Raw genomic sequence first — 11172 nt, 5'->3', positions numbered from 1 at the left:
AAGAGCTGAAAGAATTCATCGAAGCTCAGAAGAGACAAATCAAACAATTGGAGGAGAAGTTTCTGTTTCTCTTTCTATTCTTCTCCTTGGCCTTCATTCTGTGGCCCTAACACCAGCTGGTGAGTGAGCTCCAGCGGCACCGCACTCGACACCTCCGATACACTGCCAGCCGGTCTCAGACGTTGGCAGACGCTCCGATGCCAACGTATACCCCCCGCCACGGTGACAGAGGCACCGCGTCACACCGGCGCTCATCCAATCAGAAGGCAGGAAAAGCAAATTCACATGCAGGGCACTTTTGAACCAGAAGAGAGCGCCACAAAAAACGGTTGTTGCCCCAAACGCGCACTAAAAAGGGTCAGAATAACAAGAGTCCCACTGGCCAGCCGGGGCCACCCGTCCAGCTGTTTCTTCAGGGGGGAAAAAAATTGGAGTCACCGGTGAGTACATTTTGCATTTAGCTCTGCTTTTCTGCTTCTGTCTTCAAGTGTGTGGCATCCTGCGATCAAAGAGTCAGCCAACCCCAAAGCGGTTGACCTCAACGTCCCACCACCATGCCTACCAGAGCAGGTGACGTGATGCTTTGGACATCCTTCCGTCTCAGATGCCCAAAAGTACTCTTTGCCACATCTGCGGCAATACGGTGTCTTTTCAAAGGTGCAAATAAATCCAGCGTGGGCGGAACACGCACGTCTTCGGTTTTTCCCGCTTTGTTTGTGTGACAGCTGTTGTGAAAATTTTATACAAATAAAGTTGTATAGTACAGGTTTGGCCAAGCCGCAACTCCCAAACCGCATGCGGCTCTTTTATGTTCATATCAACATGTGTGTGTGTGTGTGTGTGTGTGTGTGGGGGGGGGGGGGGGGGGGGGGGTTGTGCGTGTTGGCTTCACTTGAGTTCAATTTGGTATTTTGGTCAAAAGCGCATGTGGTGAAATTCCACAAAGTAGGATGGGCAAACACATTTCTTTAAACTATGAGTGTCAATTGGGCTCTCGAAATGGCAGGGAAAAGATGCACAGCAAAACGAAAATACGTAGATGAACACAGGACGTTTTAATCAGAGTGGGAAAGTTTCTATTTTTTGTTGAACGTGATGGCAAACCATTCTGCCTGATATGTCAGACCTCAGCGCATTTCAAAGATTCAAATCTTCAGCGCCATGCACTTCAGCTCACTCCATGCTAACATTGATCAGGCGTCGAACCCGCATCATCATGCTTAAGAGGTGGCCATGCTAACCAGTGCGCCATTATGTCAACGCATAATAACTAAGTCTACTGGTCAAAACAGCGGTTACTATATGACGTCGCTACGTCGTGGTCACGTGACGCAGACAAGACGTCAATGGACGTGGGCAGAGTTAACTTGTTTAAAAGGGAGTAGGCAGAAGAAATATTTAATTTATTTAAATCTATTTTGAGTGCACACCATTATGCCAATGCATAACAACTGTAAATCTACTAAACAAAACAGCGGTTGCTATATGACATCTGCCACGTCGTGGTCACGTGACATACGTGACGTCGATGGGCGTAACTTTCGCCGGAATTCAAATCCGCGGGGAGAGTTAACTTGTTTAAAAGAGAGTGGGCAGAAGAATTATTTAATTTATTTAAATCTATTTGGTGTGTGCGCCATTATGTCAATGCATAACAACTGTAAGTCTACTAAACAAAACAGCGGTTGCTATTTGACGTCTGCCACGTCGTGGTCACGTGACGCGGACGTGACGTCGACGCCTACTTTACATCCCACCGATCACAGGACTCCTCGGCTGCATAACCGTGCCCCCTTCCCAACCAATCGGATTTGCTATACGCGAAAACGACGCCAATGGAAAGAGCTTCCGCCCAAATTTAAATCCGTGGGCGTGGCTCGCAGCAGGAAGTAGGAAAATGGCGGCGATGTTGACAAAGACACAGCGGATGGTAACATACGACTAACAAGAGAAATATTTTTATTTTCTGCTTGCAACTGGACCGTCCAGAGCGTACACGGTAAGTACAACTCATCGTTTTTAAAAAGAAGTACTTTTGTTGCCCTGAAAAGCGAGTGAGCGTGGCGTTTGTGGGGGACGTCGAATTTCGACGATTCTTTCTGGTCAACGGTTGTAAATGATTGTGTTGATTAAAAAAGAAAACTTGATGTAACTCTACTTTTAACTGCCGTTTCAGATAGATTTGGAATTGCATCACATCCAATTTTGCCTAGAGCGTACACGGTAAGTAACACTCGTTGTGTTTAAGGAGATTTACGTTTGTAATAGCAGAAGTGTAGCCGCGTTGCGTTGTACGTGTGAATGTTGGTCCGGGCGAAATGTTAATGTTTAATTTCATTCCTTTAGGTTCCACGGTGTTTGTTGGCTGCAAGTTTTCCACTGCAAGAAGAGGCTCATATCATTGACCAGGAGCGAGCTACAATGGTGAGTAGCCATAACATTTATGTTAAACACTTCCTATTTCATGTCTAACAGTACTTGATTTAACAAATAACCATAAATAAATACAGTGTGGGCACTGAAGTTAACATATGTGATTATACTGCCTAATCTGTCACCGAGTAGATTGTTGCAAAGTAATATAAGATCCAAAGTTGTAATTCAGAATAGTTTTCAAAAGAAGGCCATTAGAATTATATACAAGTCTGATTACCCTGAACAAGCTATTAATTAAATCACAAATTCTTCAATTCAAAGATTTGGTAGATTATCAGACAAATAATGTCTAACAGTAATTGATTTAACACATCACGATAAGTAGATTGAGTGTGGGCACTCTCAAGTTAACATATGTGATTATACTGCCTAATCTGTTACAGAGTATGTTGTTGCCAAGTAATGTAGAATAGATCCAAAGTAGTAATCCAGAATAGTTTTGAAGAGGCCATTAGAATGATAAACAAATCTGATTACCTTGAACATAATAACAAGCTAAGTGTTTAATATGTCCTATGAAGTCAAAATTGGGCACCATCATGTGGTGAAATTTGGAATTGCATCACATCCAATTTTGCCTGGGAACAAACAGATTACATAAATCTTAGTTTTGAATAAGGCACTCCTTCTCAAACAAGTAAACTCTGCCCATTTTGCGCAGTAGATGTTCTGTTAATATCTAGTATTTATACAAAGTCATAATTTAAATTGCTTTCAACCTTCATTCATCGGTTCAACCAACATTACTCGCTCTTATTACCAACTTGTATTGATTTAACTAAGCGTTTAATACTTCCTATCAGGTCTCAAATCGAGATTTGGCAAAATACAATTTCAGCAAATCCAATTTTGCCAGGGAACAAAAATAGATTAAATAAACTAAATAAGTCCTCTTCCCATTAAATAAATCAGAAAAGTCTGTCTTGTAACCAGTCCTCTTCAAACAAGTAAAGTCTGCCCATTTTGTGCCGTAGATTTTGTGTCTATGCCTAGTATTTAAACAAAATCATAATTTAAACGACTTCTTTCCTTCATTCACTTTGGAAATTTGGAATTGCAGCAAATCGAATTTTGGCAGGGAACAAAAATAGATCAATTAAACTAAATAAGTCTTCTTCCCATTAAATAAATTAAAAAAGTCTGTCTTGTAACCAGTCCTTTTCAAACAAGTAAAGTCTGCCCATTTTGTGCCGTCGATTTTGTGTTAATGCCTAGTATTTATACAAAATCATAATTTAAAGGACTTCATTCCTTCATTCACTTTGGAAATTTGGAATTGCAGCACATCAAATTTTGCCTGGGAAGAAAAGTAGATTAAATAAATTTAATAAGTCTTACTACTTCCCATTAAATAAATTAAATACGTCTTACTTGTTCCCACTCCTTTTCAAAACAGTAGTTTAAAACGAGGGCCCTTCACTCAATCGTTAACCTCAACCCCGCACGTTGTGTTGTATCTGTGAATGTTGGTTGTGGCCAAATGATAGTTTTCTTTCATTCGTTTAGGTTCCAAGAAAACTTGATGTAACTCTACTTTTAACTGCCGTTTCAGATAAGCGGGTATTACGTCGCAGTCAAATGCCGCGGATATGACGTAATTGCCCGAACCTCCGCCAAAATTAAAATCTGTTGGCGCGATGGCCGTGAGCCACTGAGCAGCGACGATTATCAACAGAAATATCTTTATTTTCTGCTTGCAACTGGACCGTCTAGAGCGTACACGGTAAGTAACACTCATTGTGTTTAAGGAGATTTACGTTTGTAATAGCAGAAGTGTAGCCGCGTTGCGTTGTACGTGTGAAAATTGGTCGAGGCGAAATGTTAATGTTTAATTTCATTCCTTTAGGTTCCACGGTGTTTGTTGGCTGCAAGTTTTCCACTGCAAGAAGAGGCTCGTATCATTGACCAGGAGCGAGCTACAATGGTGAGTAGCCATAACATTTATGTTAAACACTTCCTATTTCATGTCTAACAGTACTTGATTTAACAAATAACCATAAATAAATACAGTGTGGGCACTGAAGTTAACATATGTGATTATACTGCCTAATCTGTCACGGAGTAGATTGTTGCAAAGTAATATAAGATCCAAAGTTGTAATTCAGAATAGTTTTCAAAAGAAGGCCATTAGAATTATATACAAGTCTGATTACCCTGAACAAGCTATTAATTAAATCACAAATTCTTCAATTCAAAGATTTGGTAGATTATCAGACAAATAATGTCTAACAGTAATTGATTTAACACATCACGATAAGTAGATTGAGTGTGGGCACTCTCAAGTTAACATATGTGATTATACTGCCTAATCTGTTACAGAGTATGTTGTTGCCAAGTAATGTAGAATAGATCCAAAGTAGTAATCCAGAATAGTTTTGAAGAGGCCATTAGAATGATAAACAAATCTGATTACCTTGAACATAATAACAAGCTAAGTGTTTAATATGTCCTATGAAGTCAAAATTGGGCACCATCATGTGGTGAAATTTGGAATTGCATCACATCCAATTTTGCCTGGGAACAAACAGATTAAATAAATCTTAGTTTTGAATAAGCCACTCCTTCTCAAACAAGTAAACTCTGCCCATTTCGCGCAGTAGATGTTCTGTTAATATCTAGTATTTATACAAAGTCATAATTTAAATTGCTTTCAACCTTCATTCATCGGTTCAACCAACATTACTCGCTCTTATTACCAACTTGTATTGATTTAACTAAGCGTTTAATACTTCCTATCAGGTCTCAAGGCAAGATTTGGCAAAATACAATTTCAGCAAATCCAATTTTGCCAGGGAACAAAAATAGATTAAATAAACTAAATAAGTCTTCTTCCCATTAAATAAATCAGAAAAGTCTGTCTTGTAACCAGTCCTCTTCAAACAAGTAAAGTCTGCCCATTTTGTGCCGTAGATTTTGTGTCTATGCCTAGTATTTAAACAAAATCATAATTTAAACGACTTCTTTCCTTCATTCACTTTGGAAATTTGGAATTGCAGCAAATCGAATTTTGCCAGGGAACAAAAATAGATCAATTAAACTAAATAAGTCTTCTTCCCATTAAATAAATTAAAAAAGTCTGTCTTGTAACCAGTCCTTTTCAAACAAGTAAAGTCTGCCCATTTTGTGCCGTCGATTTTGTGTTAATGCCTAGTATTTATACAAAATCATAATTTAAAGGACTTCATTCCTTCATTCACTTTGGAAATTTGGAATTGCAGCACATCAAATTTTGCCTGGGAAGAAAAGTAGATTAAATAAATTTAATAAGTCTTACTACTTCCCATTAAATAAATTAAATACGTCTTACTTGTTCCCACTCCTTTACAAAAAAGTAGTTTAAAACGAGGTCCCTTCACTCAACCTTTAACCCTATTTATTCACCTTCTAGGCTAAGTGTTAAAGGCTAAGTGTTAAAGGCTAAGTGTTAAAGGCTAAGTGTTAGAGGCTAAGTGCCAGAGGCTAGGCGCCAGAGGCGAGTTTTTGTGGGCTGAAGTTTTAGTGGGGTTAGTGTGAATACAATCCAAAAGAATACAACAGAATACAATACAATAGAATATAATACATAGATTAAATTCAATAGCTCTTACTACTTCCCATTAAATAAATTAAATACGTCTTACTTGTTCCCAATCCTTTTCAAAAAAGTAGTTTAAAACGAGGGCCCTTCACTCAACCTTTAACCTCAACCCCGCACGTCACATTGTGTTGTATCTGTGAATGTTGGTTGTGGCCAAATGATAGTTTTCTTTCATTCGTTTAGGTTCCACGGTGTTTGTTGGCTATGTTTTCCACTGTCAGAAGGATGAAAATACAAAGTACAACGCTTGGACGTGGGCGAAGACGTCACCGGTGAGTCCTTCCTTCCTATTTATTTACCTTCTAGATGCTAGAGGCTAAGTGTTAGAGGCTAAGTGTTAGAGGCTAAGTGTTAAACACAATACGAACAACACAACGATACTGCACTGAACAACACGATACCCCACTGAGAAACACGATACCGCACTGAACAACACGATACCGCACTGAACAACACCATGCCGCACTGAACACCATGCCACACTGAACAACACCATCCCGCACTGAACAACACCATGCCGCACTAAACAACACCATGCCGCACTGAACAACACCATGCCTCACTGAACGACACCATGCCGCACTGAAAGACACCATGCCGCACTGAACGACACCATGCCGCACTGAAAGACACCATCCCGCACTGAACACCATGCCGCACTGAACAACACCATCCTGCACTGAACAACACCATCCCGCACTGAACAACACCATGCCGCACTGAACAACATTATGCCGCACTGAACATTATGCCGCACTGAACAACACCATGCCGCACTGAACAACACCATGCCGCACTGAACAACATTATGCCGCACTGAACAACACCATGCCGCACTGAACAACACCATGCCGCACTGAACAACACCATGCCGCACTGAACAACATTATGCCGCACTGAACAACACCATGCCGCACTGAACAACACCATCCTGCACTGAACAACACCATTCCGCATTGAACACCATGCCGCACTGAACAACACCATCCCGCACTGAACAACACCATCCCGCACTGAACAACACCATGCCGCACTGAACAACATTATGCCGCACTGAACAACATTATGCCGCACTGAACAACACCATGCCGCACTGAACAACACCATGCCGCACTGAACAACACCATGCCGCACTGAACAACATTATAACGCACTGAACAACACCATCCCGCACTGAACATCACCATGCCGCACTAAACAACATTATGCCGCACTGAACAACATTATGCCGAAATGAACAACACCATGCCGCACTGAACAACACCATGCCGCACTGAACAACACCATCCTGCACTGAACAACACCATCCCGCACTGAACAACACCATGCCGCACTGAACAACACCATGCCGCACTGAACAACACCATGCCGCAATGAACAACACCATCCCGCACTGAACAACATTATGCCGCACTGAACAACATTATGCCGCACTGAACAACACCATGCCGCACTGAACAACACCATGCCGCACTGAACAACACCATCCTGCACTGAACAACACCATCCCGCACTGAACAACACCATGCCGCACTGAACAACATTATGGCGCACTGAACAACATTATGCCGCACTGAACAACACCATGCCGCACTGAACAACACCATGCCGCACTGAACAACACCATGCCGCAATGAACAACACCATCCCGCACTGAACAACACCATGCCGCACTGAGCAACACCATGCCGCACTGAACAACACCATCCTGCACTGAACAACACCATGCCGCACTGAACAACACCATTCCGCACTGAACAACACCATGCCGCACTGAACAACATTACGCTGCACTGAACAACACCATGCCGCACTGAACAACACCATGCCGCACTGAACAACACCATGCCGCATTGAACAACACCATGCCGCATTGAACAACACCATGCCGCACTGAACAACACCATCCTGCACTGAACAACACCATGCCGCATTGAACAACACCATGCCGCACTGAACAACACCATCCTGCACTGAACAACACCATCCCGCACTGAACAACACCATCCCGCATTGAACAACACCATCCTGCACTGAACAACACCATGCCGCACTGAACAACACCATGCCGCACTGAACAACACCATTCCGCACTGAACAACACCATGCCGCACTGAACAACACCATCCTGCACTGAACAACACCATGCCGCACTGAACAACATTATGCCGCACTGAACAACATTATGTCGCACTGAACAACACCATGCCGCACTGAACAACACCATGCCGCACTGAACAACATTATGCCGCACTGAAAAACACCATGCTGCACTGAACAACACCATCCCGCACTGAACAACACCATGCCGCATTGAACAACACCATGCCGCACTGAACAACACCATGCTGCACTGAACAACATTATGCTGCACTGAACAACACGATCCTGCATTGAACAACACCATGCCGCACTGAACAACACCATCCTGCACTGAACAACACCATCCTGCACTGAACAACACCACCCCGCACTGAACAACACGATCCCGCATTGAACACTATCCCGCACTGAACAACACCATGCCGCACTGAACAACACCATTCCGCACTGAACAACACCATGCCGCACTGAACAACACCATGCCGCACTGAACAACACCATGCCGCACTGAACAACACCATGCCGCACTGAACAACATTATGCCGCACTGAACAACACCATGCCGCACTGAACAACACCATCCCGCACTGAACAACACCATGCCGCACTGAACAACACCATGCCGCACTGAACAACACCATCCTGCACTGAACAACACCTTCCCGCACTAAACAACACCATGCCGCACTGAACAACATTATGGCGCACTGGACAACATTATGCCGCACTGAACAACACCATGCCGCACTGAACAACACCATGCCGCACTGAACAACACCATGCCGCACTGAACAACACCATGCCGCACTGAACAACATTATGCCGCACTGAACAACACCATGCCGCACTGAACAACACCATGCCGCACTGAACAACACGATCCCGCATTGAACAACACCATCCTGCACTGAACAACACCATGCCGCACTGAACAACACCATGCCGCACTGAACAACACCATTCCGCACTGAACAACACCATGCCGCACTGAACGACACCATCCTGCACTGAACAACACCATCCCGCACTGAACAACACCATGCCGCATTAAACAACACCATGCCGCACTGAACAACACCATCCTGCACTGAACAACACCATGCCGCACTGAACAACACCATGCCGCATTGAACAACACCATGCCGCACTGAACAACATTATGCCGCACTGAACAACATTATGCCGCACTAAACAACATTATGTCGCACTGAACAACACCATGCCGCACTGAACAACACCATGCTGCACTGAACAACATTATGCCGCACTGAACAACACGATCCCGCATTGAACAACACCATCCCGCAGTGAACAACACCATGCCGCATTGAACAACACCATGCCGCACTGAACAACACCATGCTGCACTGAACAACATTATGCTGCACTGAACAACACGATCCTGCATTGAACAACACCATGCCGCACTGAACAACACCATCCTGCACTGAACAACACCATGCCGCACTGAACAACACCATGCCGCACTGAACAACATTATGCCGCACTGAAAAACACCATGCCGCACTGAACAACACCATCCCGCACTGAACAACACCATGCCGCATTGAACAACACCATGCCGCACTGAACAACACCATGCTGCACTGAACAACATTATGCTGCACTGAACAACACGATCCTGCATTGAACAACACCATGCCGCACTGAACAACACCATCCTGCACTGAACAACACCATCCTGCACTGAACAACACCACCCCGCACTGAACAACACGATCCCGCATTGAACAACACCATCCCGCACTGAACAACACCATGCCGCACTGAACAACACCATTCCGCACTGAACAACACCATGCCGCACTGAACAACACCATGCCGCACTGAACAACACCATGCCGCACTGAACAACACCATGCCGCACTGAACAACATTATGCCGCACTGAACAACACCATGCCGCACTGAACAACACCATCCCGCACTGAACAACACCATGCCGCATTGAACAACACCATGCCGCACTGAACACCATCCTGCACTGAACAACACCATCCCGCACTAAACAACACCATGCCGCACTGAACAACATTATGGCGCACTGGACAACATTATGCCGCACTGAACAACACCATGCCGCACTGAACAACACCATGCCGCACTGAACAACACCATGCCGCACTGAACAACACCATGCCGCACTGAACAACATTATGCCGCACTGAACAACACCATGCCGCACTGAACAACACCATGCCGCACTGAACAACACGATCCCGCATTGAACAACACCATCCTGCACTGAACAACACCATGCCGCACTGAACAACACCATGCCGCACTGAACAACACCATTCCGCACTGAACAACACCATGCCGCACTGAACAACACCATCCTGCACTGAACAACACCTTCCCGCACTGAACAACACCATGCCGCATTGAACAACACCATGCCGCACTGAACAACACCATCCTGCACTGAACAACACCATGCCGCACTGAACAACACCATGCCGCACTGAACAACACCATGCCGCACTGAACAACATTATGCCGCACTGAACAACATTATGCCGCACTAAACAACATTATGTCGCACTGAACAACACCATGCCGCACTGAACAACACCATGCTGCACTGAACAACATTATGCCGCACTGAACAACACGATCCCGCATTGAACAACACCATCCCGCAGTGAACAACACCATGCCGCATTGAACAACACCATGCCGCACTGAAAAACACCATGCTGCACTGAACAACATTATGCTGCACTGAACAACACGATCCTGCATTGAACAACACCATGCCGCACTGAACAACACCATCCTGCACTGAACAACACCTTTCCACACTGAACAACACCATGCCGCACTGAACAACATTATGCCGCACTGAACAACACCATGCCGCACTGAACAACACCATGCCGCACTGAACAACACCATGCCGCACTGAACAACACCATGCCGCAATGAACAACACCATCCCGCACTGAACAACACCATGCCGCATTGAACAACACCATGCCGCACTGAACAACACCATCCCGCACTGAACAACACCACCCCGCACTGAACAACACG

At 44.5% G+C, this 11172-nt stretch overlaps 1 long non-coding RNA gene across 1 annotated transcript; it reads left to right on the top strand.

Annotated features, from left to right (window-relative positions):
* On the top strand, window positions 1-791 carry LOC148378188 (uncharacterized). Its single transcript, XR_015856105.1, has 2 exons — window positions 1-119; window positions 489-791. It is a non-coding gene; the product is annotated as an uncharacterized LOC148378188 (long non-coding RNA).
* Window positions 792-11172: the final 10381 nt, after the last annotated feature.

Source organism: Syngnathus floridae, unplaced genomic scaffold (assembly GCF_059516105.1).
Source record: "Syngnathus floridae isolate MCC-2025c unplaced genomic scaffold, RoL_Sflo_1.0 HiC_scaffold_59, whole genome shotgun sequence".
Taxonomy (NCBI): Eukaryota; Metazoa; Chordata; class Actinopteri; order Syngnathiformes; family Syngnathidae; genus Syngnathus; species Syngnathus floridae.
Note: the sequence above shows the minus strand (reverse complement) of the source record. Positions and strands in the feature narration are given on the sequence as shown.